General features: G+C 45.1%; 1 protein-coding gene and 1 pseudogene across 1 annotated transcript in view; one reads left to right on the top strand and one right to left on the bottom strand.

The window, feature by feature from the left end:
- Positions 1–16,500, top strand: part of Virma (vir like m6A methyltransferase associated) — a 110,681-nt gene that overhangs the window by 32,273 nt on the left and 61,908 nt on the right. The gene's annotated exons all lie outside the window — the stretch shown is intronic.
- Positions 7,447–16,439, bottom strand: LOC110349105 (SOSS complex subunit C pseudogene; annotated as a pseudogene).

Here is a 16,500-nt window from a genome sequence, read left to right as displayed (position 1 = left end):
AGCTGGAAAGACAAATGTTGGCTGTGAAGCAATGGTACACAAACACCTGATTTCCCTTCATTCTGACAGCCACCCAGCAGAATCTCCTACTATGGCTGAGGTGCGTCCTCCCCAGAATTCATGCTGGGAAACAAATCCCCCATGTGTCGTGGTGAGAGGTCCAGGGTCTCAGAGGTGGCTGGGTTCCCAGGGCTCCACCCTCACCAAGAACAGGACGGCTGCACTTCTGGAAGGTCTGGGGAGCGGGGACACAGCAGGAAGGAGCCAGCCAGGAGGAGCAGCCCTGGCAGATCTGCTGCCGACTTTGTCCTGGACCTCCCAGACCTCAGAACTGTGAACAGCCCGGTTGGTGGCACACACTTGTAACCCCAGCACTCAGGAGGCCGAGGCAGGAGGATCACAAGTCAGAGGCCAGCCTGAGCAATGTAGTGACAAGGAAACCCTGTCTCAAAAGAAAAAAAGAAAAAAGGATTGGGGATGTAGACCAGTGGTCAAGTGCCCCAGGATCAACCCCAGGACCACGGAGACAAGCAAGCAAGGGGGCAAAGGAACAGAAGCAGGATGCGCACCACTGTCCTTCAATGTCCTTGGGGAGCCGGTGAGGGTCTCCAGAGGGCACTGAAGTCTGTGACACTTGAGTCCCTTAGGAAATGGTGCAGCATCTGCTGTGACCTGCACACAACCCCACTACGTGTTATTTATTTCCGTGTTTCTTTTTGCTGTCCTGGGGTGGGAACCAGGGCCTTGCACACAAGAGCAGTGCTCTCCACGAGGCCCAGAGACTGAGTGTGCCGGGTTACCCCAGTAATGGACACGTGGAGGGGGGGCTCTGCACATGGCTAGGTGGGCTAAGGTAACAATGGGGGAAACTGCATGCTTTCAGTACAGACCCATGGTTTTTTTCACACTATTACTGTTTTTATCATTAATATATCGGTACTGGGGATTGAACCCAGGGCTTTCACACTGAGCTATAACTCCAGTCCTTTTTTTCTTTTAAATTTTGATACAGGGTCTCGCTAAGTTGCTAAGATGCCCAGGCTGGGCTCAAATTTGGGATCCTCCTGCTCCCAGCACAGGGTCTGATTGGTGTATGGGACCAGGCCCACCTCTGGCACCCAGTCCCTAGGGAGAGGTGTAGGGCAGCCTTGGTGGGCTGGGCTGGAGCTCAGTGGTAGACTACTCGCTTAGCAGATGGGAGGCCCTGGCTTCCATCCCCAGAAAGCAGCTTGGGCAGGGATGAAGGAGAAGACGGGTGTGAACCTCATTCCTGTGTGTCACGGTCGCAGCTTAGATAATGCCCATTGGGTCCTCGGAACTGCAGCCTGAACTTCCTGCTTCCGCCCATGCATGGCCTGGGTCTGAACAGCCCCGTGTCCCGCTGAGTCACCTGGGGCGCATCCCTGGGCGAACTGGGCTTTCCCTGGAGGTCTCCAGAAACATCCAGCCAGCCTGGGAGTGAAACTTGGGAAAGAAACAGGATGAGCCAGGGCCAGGGTTCCAGTCAGAAAACTTTTCCCCTGTCCAAAAATATTTACGATGTTTTTTCAGCAAGAATATTTTTCATACGTGTTGTTTTCATTCACTTGATTGATTGGTGTCAGGGATTGAACTCAGAGCCTAGCACAGCTAGGAAGAGCTTTACCACGCAGGTGGAGGTATACCCACAGGCCCAAAGGATTTTGTTTGTTTGGCTTTGGTTTGGGTACTGGGGATTGAACCTAGGGCCTTTGCACTGAGCTACATTCCCATCCCGTCTCAAAGGAAAAAAAATATTCCTTAAAACAAGGTCTTGTGGGCCAGGGATTTAGCTCAGTGGTTTCACCGCCTGCTGCACAAGCGCAAGAACCTGAGTTCGATCCCCGGTACCAAAAAAATAAAATAAAATAAAATAAAATAAAATAAAATAAAATAAGGTCTTGTGCTGGGCGTACAGCCCATACTTGTAATCCTAGCATTCGAGAGGCTGAAGCAGGAGGATCACTGCAAGTTCGAGGCCAACCTGGACTGCATAGTGAATTTTTATGTCAGAAAACCAAAACAAAGCAAAACACAACGCAAACACACAAGGTCTCACTAAACTGCCCCTGGTGGGTTTGAACCTGATCCTTCTGCCTCAACCTCCTAGAATGCTGGGATTATAGGCATGAACTACCTTGCCAGACTAAATGTTTTCTTTCCTTTTCTTTTTTCTTTTCTTTTGTTTTGTTTTCTTTTGGTGCTGGGGATGGACCCCGAGGACTTAAGCGTGTGCCGGCAAGTGGCTACCACCGAGCTACATCCTCAGCCTGCGAGAAGTTAATTTCCCACAGTTTAAACAGATGGCTCGTATTTAAATCTAGTAACATAAAAGCTAAGTGGGAAGAGTTGGTTTTTCTTTTGAGATGCACAGAAGGCTGCAGGGCCGGCTCGCCTGCCTCGTGCTGCGGGCAGCGAAGCAGTCCCTGCCCGTGGATGGAGCCCCGCCGGGCCCCGCCCAAGTGCTTGCGCGGGGTTTCCCACAGGGGCCTAGGTCGCGGTCACGTGACGCTCGGAGGTTCTGGAAATCACCGTACGCCGAGCGCGAGGATCAGCAAAGCAACTGAAGGAGAGAAACGTGCGGTGGGGCCAGTCAGGTGGGCTCTGACTTCTTCGCCTCTGCAAGCTGCCTGACTGGCTCCATTTCCTTTGCTCTGCTCCGGTCAAGTCTGCCTCGATTTCGGCGCTCTGCCTTCACCTTTTAACTCTGTAACCCTTTGCTCTCTGTGTCTGTCTTTCCCTCCCACCTCCTGCTGTCTCTGTGTCTGTCTCTCAGAGCCAGCCTTGTGCTCCAGCTGCTCTGGGTCAGATGCTCAGCAGTGGGACAAATCTTCACCCGCAAGTGGAACTGTGGCTAGTGTGCTTGCTAAGGCCGCATAGGGGCATAGGCCGCAGCTCCCTCCCGGGTTAGAATGGGCATCATTAAAAAGAGAAAAGGGCGTTGGCAAGGCCTAAACAGGAGCCCTCACGTGCTGCGGATGGAACGGGAAGTGGCGCAGCCACTGTGACAAATGATTGGGGGGGTCCTCAAAAAGTTAAAGTCATCACATTACCTATGATGCAGCAATCTGCTCCGAGGTGTATACTCAAAAGCATTAAAATTGGGGATTTAAAGCCGGGCCTGGGGATGCACACTTGTGATCCCAGCCCTCAGGAGGCTGAGGCAGGAGAATGGCTGTGAGTTCAAGGCCAGCCTGGATTACAGAGTGGGACCCTGTCTCCAAAAAAAAAAAAAAAAAAAAAAAAAAGCAGGGACTTGGACAGATACTTGGTCAACCTACAGGACAACACAAGGTCACTTAAACGAGAACTGGCCGCCTGAGGAGCTGAGCTCATAGCAAGCTGAGTCTGCAGGCGCCCGTGGGCCTCTGCCCTACCCCGGTGGCTGACGGGAGAACCAGGGAGAAGGGAGGAGCGGAAGTGACACCCAGGCCTCCCTTCCCTCGCTGTCCCATCCTGGGCTTTACTGTCCGCCTGATACCTGCTCCCTGACCGGCCCGGTCACTCCGACTCTGCCTGAGCCCGGTGCCTCCCCGCTGCCTGCTGTCTTGCCCACCTCGCCTATCTGCCTCGGTGAAGTAACACAGCAGCCGAGTGCGGGTAGCAACTCGCCTCTGCGTGCAGAGGGACGGCCCAGCAAGGTGCGGCAGCGATGAGCGCCAGCTCAGCCTGGCACGGGGACCGACCCTGACCCGCGGGTGAGCCTCGAAGACATCACGCTGGGTGGGATACGCCCGACACCACTGGACAGACCCTGCAATTCCCCCCGGAGGGACCTGGAGAAATCAGATTCTCGGAAACAGGAAGCGGAAGGGTGGCTGCGGCACCCAAACCTGGTAGCTGTTGTTGAAAGCGAGGTGTTTCTGTGGAATCGTGAAAAGCGCTAGTGGAAAGCGGTTGTTTATTTATTTAGTATTTTTTGAGGCTCACTTTATAGCCAGGCTGTCCTGAACTCACAGAGATCCTCCTGCCTCAGCCTCCCGAACGCTGACCTTACAAGTGTGTACCACCATTCCTGGCAGACATATATACAGATATAGATAAATATTAAGTTATATATATTAAGCTTTATATTTGTTACATATATTTGTTATATATAAGATATATAAGATTATATATAATGTGGGTGATTTGTGGCACACACAATTCCAGCACTTGGAAGGCTTAAGCAGGACTACAAATTCCAGAACAACCTGGGCAATTTAACGAGACCTTGACTCAAAAGTAAGAAGGCAAACTAATTGTGGATATATCTTAGAGGTAGAGGTTTGTGGGTTTGCTCTCCAGCACCAGCAAAAACAAAGTCTTTCCAATGAGCCATCTCGGGCTTCCTGAGCCAGCTCTATGCCCCGCGGAGGAGACTAAATCTCGATTCCTTAATTGCCTTCAGAATGGAAAGTATTGTTTTGTCATGATGTGAAGTCATTTCTAGAAAGTTCTGTTAAGAACCAGAACTTTGAAAGCGCCCAGAACTGCATACTGCAATGCTCATGGTATGAGACTTGTCTGGAGTTATCCTGTTGGAAAGATGAAGCTGAAGAAAACTTGTTCTGAGGTTGGATCTTAGGTCAGGGATAGAGGGCTCGTCTAGCATACAGAGGTCCTGGGTGCAACACCACTACCTCAAAAAATACAGAAAGAGGGCTGGGGATTTAGCTCAGTGGTTCTGCCACTTGCCTCGAAAGTGAAAAGTCCCGAGTTTGATCCTCAGTACCAACCCCCCCCCCCAAAAAAAAACCAGAAAGAAAGTGAAAATTATTATTTTTGCTACCCAAAACCCCCTATTTATTATAGAAAGTTAAAAAAGGTAATCAGAAGTAAACATGATGTATAATCCCATCAACCACAGAGTGATCATTTTAACATTTTTCTGTATATCCTTTTTTTTTTTTTGTACTGGGGATTGAATTTGGGTCCTTGATCTTTTAGGGCAGGCCATGGAACCACTAAGCTAAATCCCCAGCCCTTGTATATCCTTTCAATTAATTCTATTAAGGCTGCCTTTTAAAAATTTGACATTTTATTTTTTTCATTTTGTTTTCCTGGGTGATGCTGAGAATTGAACCCAGGACCTATGTACATACATGCTAGGAAAGTACTCTGTCACTGAGCTACACCTCCAGCCGTTTTTCTTTTTGTTTGTTTGTTTTTGGTACTGGGAGCAAACTCAGGGAGGGACCTTTTGCTTTCAAGGCAGGCAGCAGAAACACTGAGCTAAATCCCCGGCCCCCAGCCCTTTTGCTTTTTGTTTGTTTGAGACAGAGTCTCACTATGTAGTCCAGGCCAGCCTTGAACTAGCGATCTTCCTCCCGACTCAGCCTCCTGAGTAGCTGGAGCTACAGGTACGTACCATTTAAAATTCTACCATTTTAAAAAGGAAAAAGGGGGCTGGGGATTTAGCTCAGTGGTTCCAGCGCCTGCCTTGCAAGCTCAAGGTCCTGAGTTTGATCCCCAGTACCTAAATAAATAAATAAATTTTAAAAAAGGAAAAAGGGCCAGACATGGTGGTGTATGCCTGTAGTCACAGCACTTGGGAGGGTGAGACAGGAGGATTGCTGCAAGTTCGAGGCCAACCTTGGCTACATAAGTTCAAGGTCAGCCTGAACTTCATAGTGAGACCCTGTCTCAAACAACAAACAAACAATAAATTTAAAAAAAGGAAAAAGGGATCTGGGCATGGTGGTGCACACTTGTAATCCCGGCACTCTAGGAGGCTGAGGCAGGAGAATCAAAAGTTTAAACCCAGTCTGAGCAATTTAGAGATTTTGCAAGACCCTGTCTCAAAATTTAAAAGAACTGGAGGCATAGTTCAATATAAAGGCCTTGGATTCAATTTCAAGTACTGCAAAAACAAAGGAACAAACAAAAGTAGAAACTAAAACCTAGCTGGCTGTGGTGGCACAGGCCTGTAATCCCGGCACTCAGGGAGGCTGAGGCAGGAGGATCACTTGGAGTTTGAGGCCAGCCTGGGCTACATAGTTCAATGCCAGCCCGAACTTCATAGTGAGAGAATAAAAGCAGAGGGGCTGAGAATGTAGGTTGACGGTAGAATGTGCACTTGGCACGCATGTGGTCCTAATCCCCAGCAATATGCTTCGGCCTAGGTGCCTGCGGTATGGACTGGAGAGGGCACCTGTGTTTTTGTCCGGGGCGCATGGGCTGTTGGGGGGACAGCGCTCCTCAGGACCCCACCTAACCCTTACTCTTGTCACACTGGCTTTCAACTGCTCTGCTGGGCCCAGGGCGAAGGCTGCGGTCCGGAGCCCAGCGCCGCCCCCTGGTGGTCACGCGGAGTCGCACACTGCGGTCGTCGACGGAGTGACAGCTCTGCCGCGGTGACTGCGCCTGCCCTCGCAGCCCTTCCTAAATAGACGCCCTGCTGGGAAGTTCTTTGTATATCAGGGAAGGGGGCTTCACGGCTTCTGTTTTGGGTTCAAGAGGTCTGTCCTAAAAATGGGAATCAGGTCAACCTGGTAACCTGCAACCAGGACGGCCGAGAATAGGAGAGAGTGCAGGTGAGTGGAGCTCAGTCTAGGGCTGGAGGTGTGAGAACAGCGCCCGCAGTGGAAACAGGCGGCCGCCCAAACGTGAGTCCATACCCGGACCCCGGTACCACCCCAGTGTTCTCCACAACCCAGCTGCAGGCGCAGTGGTATCCCTTTGTCATTTAGTTAAAGTGTGTCTCTGTTTAATTTTGTGCTTTTATGTAGTGAGCTCTAGCAGTCCAAGATGTTCTTAAACCAGTAACCTCAGCACGCAGGAGGCTCAGGCAGTTCGAGGCCAGCCTGAACTATATAGCGAGACCCCGTCTTAAAAAACCAACCAGCCAGCCAGCCAAACAAAACCTCAAGGAAAAAAAAAGTAAAGAAGCCCCCAAGATGCTCTTTAAAGCAAAATAAATACCCAGTTGCCTAGAATGTTAGATCCCTCTCAACTAATACACAAATACATTCATCCAACCTTCTCTTTCCTGTAGAGGAAAAGTCGGAGCTCAGCCCTGGGCGGCTTGGGCAGGGCTGAGGGGAGCCTGCTCGGCTCCAGGTCCCAATCCCTCTCTGAGCGCACTGTCAGGGTAGTACAGCCTGAGAGCTTCCCACACGCTCTCCTTCACCACAGGGTGTGTTATGCTTTGGGTCTAGATGTCCCCTCAAAGCCTCATGTGGTCATAGGCTTGATCTAGAGTGTGTGAAGCTGGAATTGATTCACAGTGCAATGCTAGGCTCCAGGGCAGTAGGTTGAAGGGTGTGAGTGCTACCTACCCTGAGTAGTCTGGATAAGATAAAAGGGGCAGGGAGAGCCTGTTAACTCTCTTGTTACCTTTGCTGCCTTGTGTGTGCCATGTTGTTTCTGCTCTGCCATGCCTGTTTGGTGTCCCTGCCTTGGAGTTGGCTGATAATGGACTGAAACCTTTACAAACTGTAAGCCAAATAAACCTTTTTTTTTTTTTTTTTTTTTTTTTTGGTACCGGGGATCAAACTTGGGACCTTGTGCTTTTGAGGCAAGTGCTAGAACCACTGAACTAAATCCCTAGCCCATAAACACCTTCTCTTAACTTTGGGTGTCTGGTATTTTGTCTTAGCAATGAGAGAAAAGTAACTAACAATGCAGCTGCTGGTCCCTCCAGCCCCGCCTATGCACTGATCTCAGGATGGCACCAGGACCTCCAAATGGTAGAGGGGAAATATTGTAACTTCCAGCCTGCTAGATGTCTGGCACACCGAGGTTGTGTTCTCTAAAATCAAAGAATGAATTCTAGGAAGAACGGAGGTTAAGAGAGGAAAATAAGGGCCAGGGATATAGCTTGGTGGTGCCACACCTTGCAAGCACAAGGTCCTGAGTTCGATTCCTGGTACTGGGGAAAAAAAAAGGAGTAGGAAAATATTTATTTTATCTTTGGTACCAGAGATCAAACTCAGGACCTTTCGCTTTTGAGGCAGGCGCTGGAACCACTGAGCTAAATCCCCAGTCCAGGAAAATATTTATTGAGAGAAAGATAGCTTCTGTCTGAGAGGCAGAAAGGGACTCAGAAAGTGGGTTGCCCACTTCTCAAGGAAGTTTTATCAAGCAAAATCACAAGGTGGGACAAAACTACGGTCAAAGAATAAGATTACAAATAGAGTTGCTTAGGTAATATTTCTTTTTTGGTACCAGGGGTCAAACTCAGGACCTTGCACTTCCAAGGCAGGTGAGGTGCCACTGAGCTACATCCCCAGCCTTTCACTTAGGTAATATTGATCCAATGGGGAAGCAAGTCACGTAGCAAGTGTGGATAGAAAGAACAAGGACCTTCCTGGAAGGAATGGATTAAGGTCTTGGTCCCCTACCCAGGTGGTTGATGTCTATTTAGAATATCGATCATTACTGTTTATTCCTGGGGAAGTTGGTGTGGTCATTTCATCTTTGTCTTGAGGCCTGGCCTTCGAGAAATCCACCTTCATCCACAATTGTAATGTGTTCTCATCTTCTGCACTGACTTTGAGGGCCTAGCCCTCCCTGTCTGACTGCCTATAATACTTCTACCTAATTTAGCTGTCTATAATCTTATCACTGTCCTGCCAGGTGTGGTGGTGCATGCTTGTGATCCCAGTATTGAGAAGGCTGAGGCAGGATTGCAGTGAGTTCAAGGCCAGGCTGGATCACATGGTGAGACCCAGTCTCACAAAAGCAAAAACAATATGCAAGGCCCTAGGTTCGAACCCCAGCACCACAAGAAATTAAAAAACCCAAAACAACAACAAAAACCCCTCAAGTATTCCATTCCTGTCCTGTCCTACACAGGACTTTCCTGACCATCCAGTTTGTTCTTCTCCCTCAGAATTTTGCTGTTTGTTTTCTTTGTAGATCCTCTTAATATTTAATTGCATGTTTTGATTTCTGTTTTAGTCTTTTTTCTTTTTTTCCAGTACCAGAAATTGAACTGAGGACTTTGAGCTTGCCAGGCAGGCCTGCACCACCGAGCTACCTCCTAGCCCTGTTTTAGTCTGTTTGGACTTATATATATCCACAGATAGGAATAAACAGCAGAAATTTGTTTATCGTCATTGTGGAGCCTGGAAACATAAGATGAAGGGACCAGGGTCTGGCAAGGACCCCCTTTCCAGCCCCTACCTGGCACTTCTTGCTGTGTCCTCCTCATATGTAGAAGGAGCTAAGTTTCCTCCCCTCTTTTTCTTTTTGGTACTAGGGATCCAACTTGGATCCTTGCGCTTTCAAGGCAGGCTGCAGAACCACTGAGCTAAATCCCCTGCCCTCTCTTATTTCTTTTATAGTAGTAGGCTTGGTTGTTGTTGTTGTTGTTGTTTTCCAGTACTGGGGATCATACTTTCCTTCGCCAGGCAGGCACAATGCCACTGAGCTACATCCCTGGCCCCTAAGCTTGGTTTTTTGAGACAAGGTCTTGCTATATATATAGTCTAGGCTGTCCTGCAACTTCACAGTGATCCTCCTGCCTCAGCCTCCCATATGCTGTGGTTACAGGAGTATGCCCCATGCCGGGCTTGATTTCTATTTTTTTATACTATTAATTTTATTGGTACATTTTAGGTATACAATATAAATTTCTACTTGAAACAGTAAACAATAACCTTCTCCTATGGGAAAAAAAACTTTTGTTGCTCTAGGTTGTAAAGAATTGCTAATGGTTCTGGGCCTTTTACCTATGATCAAAGCTAAAGAATCTCTGCCTTTATTGGTGAAAGATTAATAGTGTAACTTCAAATGGACATATATGTCTTATCACTTACTCTTTAATAGCAGAACATTTATTGGTACATTTTAGGCATACATAATGATAACGCTCATCATAGGGAATTTGCACCTGTACATAGTACATCCTGCCCCTTTTTTCCCATTATTATTTATTATTTAATAAACATTTTTCAAAAATAGTACCTTAGCTCAAACCAGGGCTTCAGTCATCCTGGACAAGTTCTCTACCATGGAGCTATGCTCCCAGCCCCAACCTGACATTCTGAATGGAAGCTGATCAGGAAAATTCCAATGGGCTGCTGGCATATGGGAACTCAGCTACACAATCATTTCATGAGTAAGTTCATAAAGGCTCAGAATGATTCAAGCTCACTTTGGTCACAATTCATCTCTCCAGCCCTGTGTCATCACATATTCTTGTTATTTACTGATTTAGCAGCACTGGGGATCGAACCTAGGGCCTTTGCTCTGCACTATATATATATATTTTTTGGTACTGGGGATTGAACTTGGGACCTTGCACTTTTGAGGCAGGTGACGGAACCACTGAGCTAAATCCCCGGCCCGAGTGGTATAATTTAATAGTTGTCCAAATTGTGCCTTTCACAGGTGGTTTGGTTTTATTAAAATTCATTTATTAGTGGACAATTATTTACACAAATATTATTGTATCGCTGTGTAACTAAAACATCAAAGTTCAAACTGGAAGGTAGATACAAGATCTTTTGAACAAACAATTGTGCTTTTCCATTTTTTTGAACTGTAGTATTTACTTTAATCTTATAATTTTTAAAATTGACATATATAGTTCAATAAAGGAAACATTTCATTGTTTCTATTTCTTTTCTGGTCATTGTCATTCATTTAATTATTTGATTAACTTAAATGATCAACTTGTGGTGTTAAAAACCCCTTCTGAGGTTTTGGCCACTTTTTCTGAGTTATTTGCTTCTAATTCACCATATTCCTGTCATTTCTTCTTCTTTCTTTCTTCTGTTTGTTTGTTTTTGAGTTAGGGTCTCACTACCTAGTTTAGCCTACCCTTAAACTATGTAACCCAGGCGGACCTCAAACCTGTGATTCTGCTTCAGCCTGTTGGGGTTATAGGCATGCGCCAGTACACTCAGCTTCCTGTCAGTCATTTGTTACACACAGCAGTTTAGCTGCCTGTGGGAACAGAAAGACACTGTGTCTTAATCTGGACTCAAATATGTTGTAGGAGTTCAGAGGAAGGAGTATGTCTGTGTGAGTTACATTTGTTGTTCCTCCTTCCTGGTAATTGTGAGGCCAGCCTCCACCACTGAGCTTCATCCTGAGACCTTGTTTTTTTTAACTTTTTTTTTTTTTTTGGTACGGGGATCTAACTCAGGACCTCTTGCTTGCCATGTAGGTGCTGCACCACTGAGCTAAATCCCTGGCCTTAGAATTTTTTTTTTTTCCCCAGTACATGGGATTGAACTCAGGGCTTTCTCACTCAGCTATTTCCAGATCTTTTTATTTTTAGACAGGATCTCTCAGAGTCACTCAATTGCTCAAGCTGGGCTGGAACTTTCGCTCCTGCTGCCTCAGCCACCAAGAGTGCTGAAATTAGAAGCAAGCACCACCATGGCTGGCTGAGGCTAGAATTTTTAACAAGTGCAACCAAAGCCAGTACTAGAGATATCCAAGGAGAAAGTGACTTGTAGTGAACCACTACAAGGGCCATAGAATCCAGCCAGGCTTTTCCTGTTGGATATCTCTCTCTTGTCAAACACAAGCTTGCTTTGGTTAAGGGAAATGGAAGGTTCTCTATGATTCATTACTTAGGCCTGGGGTGTGTCTGTCACTTTCTCCAGCTCTTTCGCTTGTAGGGCCACAACATTTGACTGAAACTGCAGAGTTTAGGTAGGAAAATGTCCAACAGCTGCAATTTCATGGAGTTCAAGTATTCATTGTTGATCACGATGAAGAATTATCTCCAGGCAGATACAGGTGCTACTGGCTCAGGTGAAAGCCTTCGGGCGGCCCTGGGCGAAGCAGGCTTCCACCTAGACAGGGCTGAGGGTTCTGCTGGGAAGGAGAAATCCCCCATGCAGCTGTTCACTGGTGCCCTGCTACCACACCACACCTGTAGAATATTACAGGTAGAATGCTACCTGTAGAATACTATGCATATTTTTCTTTTTCTTTTTGGTACTGGGGATCAAACTCAGAACCTTGCACTTACAAGGCAGGCAGCAGAACCACTGAGCTAAATCCCCGGCCCTGACCCTGTACTTTCTCTGTTTTAAGGAAATATAATCAGCTCAATGAAGAAATACACATGAGTAGGAACTGAGCCCCCTAACTTCCCTACAGGAGCTACAAACTCCACCTATTGTTGGAAGCGGATACTGCAGCCCCAGTCAAACTGATACAGGGCACCAAGTAATCCAAACAAGCAAAATAATCCAAACAAGGGAAATATTATCACTCCCAACTTGCTAAATATCTAAAACACAAGTTCGTGTTCTTTAAAATCAAAGAATGATTCTAGGAACAACGGAGGTTAAGAGTAGGAAAAATTTATTGAAAGATAACTTCTAAGAGAGACAGAAGGGGAACCCAAAAGTGGATTGCCCCTATATTGCTGTTTCTGAGAGGTTGTTTAGTCCATTTTCACTTATGTATGGCAGGTGTGTGTGTGTGTGTGTGTGTGTGTGTTTGTGTGTGTGCGCACCTCCTAAGGTCACTGCCCATTTAACAAATGGTAACTAAACTCTGACTGCTGAAATGTACTGACTGCAGGGAAGAATACAAAAATAAATGACTTCAGGGGTGGGATTTAGCTCAGTGGTGCCATGCTTGCTGGGCAAGTGCAAGGTCCTGAGTTTGATCCCCGTACCAAAATAAATAATTAAATAAAAATTTAAAAAATAAATATGAGAAATGATTTCTGGAGGCTTGAGGTATAGCTCTGTGGTAGAGCATAAGGGTTTATACCCAGTACCAAAAAAGAAAAAGGAAAGAAGGAAGGATGAAAAGGAAAAGGAAAGGAAAAAAAATAAAGAAAAGAAAAGAAAAGAGACTTATTACCAAAATCACAATTTGTTTAAGTATAAGGCAAATACATAGGGTGGCACTCAATAATTGAATTTGGTAAGATAAAAATGTTGTTGTAATACTCTTCTCAAATGGTTTAGGCCAGTGGTGGTGAACCTATGGCACAGGTGTTATTATGTTTTTAAGACAAAAGGTGTTAATATATGAGTTTTTTAAAAAACTAAAACCTCAGTATTCAGATTTAATTGCAATGTTGCCACTTTGCAATAAATAAGTGAGTTTTGGGACCAGGGATTTAGCTCAGTGGCACCACACCTGCCTCACATGCGCAAGGTCCTGAGTTTGATCTCCAGTACTACACACACAAAAAAGTGGGTTTTGGGTTGCAGTTTGGGCATTCATCGCTGGTTTAAACTATACATAGAGACTCAGTATTCTGAGACTTTCTGGTCAAAATATCCTATGCATCCTAATGAAAGTAAAACCGAATCTGAAAAAATAAAAGTAGCAATTCAAGTAAAATGAAGTCACATTCTGGTTTATCTAATGATTCAATGCAAAAAGACTAGTTCATATTATGCATAATATATATTTTGAAAGAAATAGTATTATAATTTGATTACACACTGAAGTATCTTTTATATTTGTAGTTTTTTTTTTTTTTTTTTGGTACTGGGGATTGAACTCAGGACGTTGCTTCAAGGCAGGCGGCAGCACCACTGAGCTAAATCCTAGGCCCTCCCTGGCCTTTTTAAAAAAAGACTTTCTTTTTTTTTTTTTCACATTTCTTATTGTTTTTAATAGCATTTGTTTATAAAACATATTAAAAGACTGGTTAGTAATTTAGTCTTGGGGTTTCTTTTAAAATGGAGAATGGGAGAACTAGTTAGGATTTCACAAAGAATATTTCTGCATGATATGTTGACTCTAAATTCAAAAGACAATACCACATCAATCCCATAAACTATATATGAATTCCTTATTTAAGGTATTGGTTAACATTTTTTTAAAATACTTATTTCTTTAATAAGTACTATAAATGGTTCTTGAAAGCCAATTGTAGACATGGAATACTCAGTCCAACTTGTTGGGGTCTGGAGGCTCATTTTTATGTGACTATCCAATTTAGAGTTAAATGGCGTTACAAAAAAATTAAAGTCATGGGCAGCATAATCAATTCCTCAAATGATAAATCTTCCAAGCTCCCATCATTCTGGTTCCCCTTCTTTTCACTTTCACTTACATACTCCTTTCTCTTAAAGAAGCAAAAAAAATACATAAGTTCACCAAAATTCTGAAAGTCACAGTTCGTACAGCAGTGAATGAGAGTAGCTTTGGCCTTTGAAATTACAGTCCCTTTCATCACAGGTATTTTCTTCATTCTGTGTCAAGGCGAGGTAAAACAGGAAGAATAAGATTCCCAAATGCAAAGTCTTGAGTTATGAAGTATCCAGATGAATGTGCATGAGCATGCTGCAAGGCTGCCTTCTGTTGGGGTGCAATATGCTGCTGCTCAGCATGATCCCGGAAGTCCTTATTAAGAGAGGGCCTGGAGAGCGCAATGCTAGCTCCAGGGTGATTTGTCGAAGATTGGTTCTGCATAAGTAATTTTCTTTTTTCTTTGTCCAGTTCTGTCAAGATTGCAACTGTATTTTTGTTTTGAAAACCTTGTCCTGAAGAGTTTGCTGCCATCTTCCTATTTTGTTTCACTTGTGCTCAGTTGCAAATGATCAGCCCTTTATCATTACCTGGGACAGGAGGGCGCCCTGGGGTCCGCACTGTCGGATCATGGCGGCCCAGAGGGCCGCGGGACCACACAGGAAAAAATAGCTCTACCCCAGCTCCACAACCTTCTCGCCCCGCCGCGCTTCTGCTTCCTCAAAAAAAGACTTTCATCAAAGCAGATGGCAAATAAGCACACGAATCGATGTTCAACATCACTTGTCATGCTGAGTGTAGGGGTGTACACCTGTAACCCAGCACTCGGGAGGCTGAGACAGGAGTATTGCTGTGAGTTCAAGGCCAGCCTGGACTACATAGTGGGACGCTGTCTCAAAGAAAAAAACCAAACCCAACAAACAAACAAAAACCCAAAACCCCCAAAACAAAACATCACATGACATTATGGAGTTTTAACTTTAGACAATGAGATACCACCATACACCCAAATGACCCAAGTCCAAAACACAGACAACACCAGATGCTGATGGGGATGCCGAGGAACAGGCACTCTTTTTTTTTTTTTTTTTTTTTGTAGAACCAGGAATTGAATTCAGGGCCTTGTGCTTGCCAGGCAGAGGCAGTGCCACTGAGCTACATCCCTGGCCCAGGAACTCTTATTCATTCTGGTGAGAATGCAAAATGGTACAGACACTTTGGTGGGTTTGTGTCCTCGGTGGCACCCCTTCCATCATGCTGGGGATGGACCTAAGGCCTCACACATGCTAGGCAAGCACTCTACCACTGAGCTACATCTCTAGCCCTTTGATAGTTTTTTTTTTTTGTGGTTGTTTGTTCTTTGAGACAGGGTCTCACTTTGTTATGGCAGGCTGGCTTTGAACTCACTATGTAGTCCAGGTTAGCCTCGAACTTGTGTCGATCCTCCTGCCTCAGCCTCCTAAGTGCTGTGTTTACAGGTGTGCACCACTACACTCAGTTGATAAAAATAAATATGAATGCAAGAATTGGTTCTTTGAAAAAACTGATAGTAAAATGGCTAATCTTAGCTAACAGGAAACTGGATAGCTGAGGAGGAAGGGGGTGGACAAGAGATTTACTATAAAAATTTATTAAATATTTGAGACATTCCAAAAGGTACAAAGAATAATATGAGGCACACCCATGAAACCACTACAAACCTAAATAAAATACTTTTAAAGCATGTGAGATCCTGTTTTCCATTACAAATCCTTCTAGCTCGCCACTAACATGAAATTTTAATTTTGCATTTCTTTAGGATTTGATAGGATGCCTCTGAACTTATATTGTCGTGTACTTTTGAATTATATAAATGCTATTTTACAGCATCAATTTCTCACCCTTTGTTTAATCTTGCTTTTAGATTATCTATGTTACTAGATATAGCACTAGGTTTTTTTGTTTTCGTTTGTTTCCTGAGACAGGGTCTCGCTATGTAGTCCAGACTGGGTCCTAACTCACTACGTGGCCTAGATAGAACTCACTTGCAATCCTGCCTCAGCCTCCCAAGTCCTGGAATTACAGGCCATCACGCCCAGCTGGATATAGCAACAGTTCATTCTTTCCAATTGCTATATACCATCGTTTATTTGTGCAGTGGCAACTACGTATTTACAGTCACTGTTCAGCGGTAGTGCATGAAAATCTTCATATTTGTAGGTCTTTCTTCGGGCACTAGTGCAAGAATTTTCGTAGCAGATGGGCGTATACAATTTTACTCATTATTCCCTAAGCGCTGTGTTAAGGGTTTGTGCCAATTCAGACGAACAAACCAGCTGTGTTCCAGGTGTTTCCACGCTCAACACCTGACAGAGAATTATTTTTCACTCTCCTCCCTTTTTATATTATTCATGATATTTCATTTATATAATTATTTGAGTTTTATTTCAATTAATCCTCACAGCCTGTGGGTTAGGTATCACCCAGATTACAAATGAGAAAACAAGGAATCTTCGTTTTTTTCTTCTTTTTAAGAAGTATCTTGGGCCGGGGATTTAGCTTAGTGGTTCCACCGCTTGCCTCGCAAGCGCAAGGACGCGAGTTCGATCCCCGGTA

This window comes from Heterocephalus glaber, unplaced genomic scaffold (genome assembly GCF_053883595.1).
Source record: "Heterocephalus glaber isolate CG9 unplaced genomic scaffold, H.glaber_assembly_v1.0 deba00001555, whole genome shotgun sequence".
NCBI lineage: Eukaryota > Metazoa > Chordata > Mammalia > Rodentia > Bathyergidae > Heterocephalus > Heterocephalus glaber.
The sequence above is the reverse complement of the archived record's forward strand: the minus strand, read 5'-3'. Positions and strand labels throughout refer to the sequence as shown.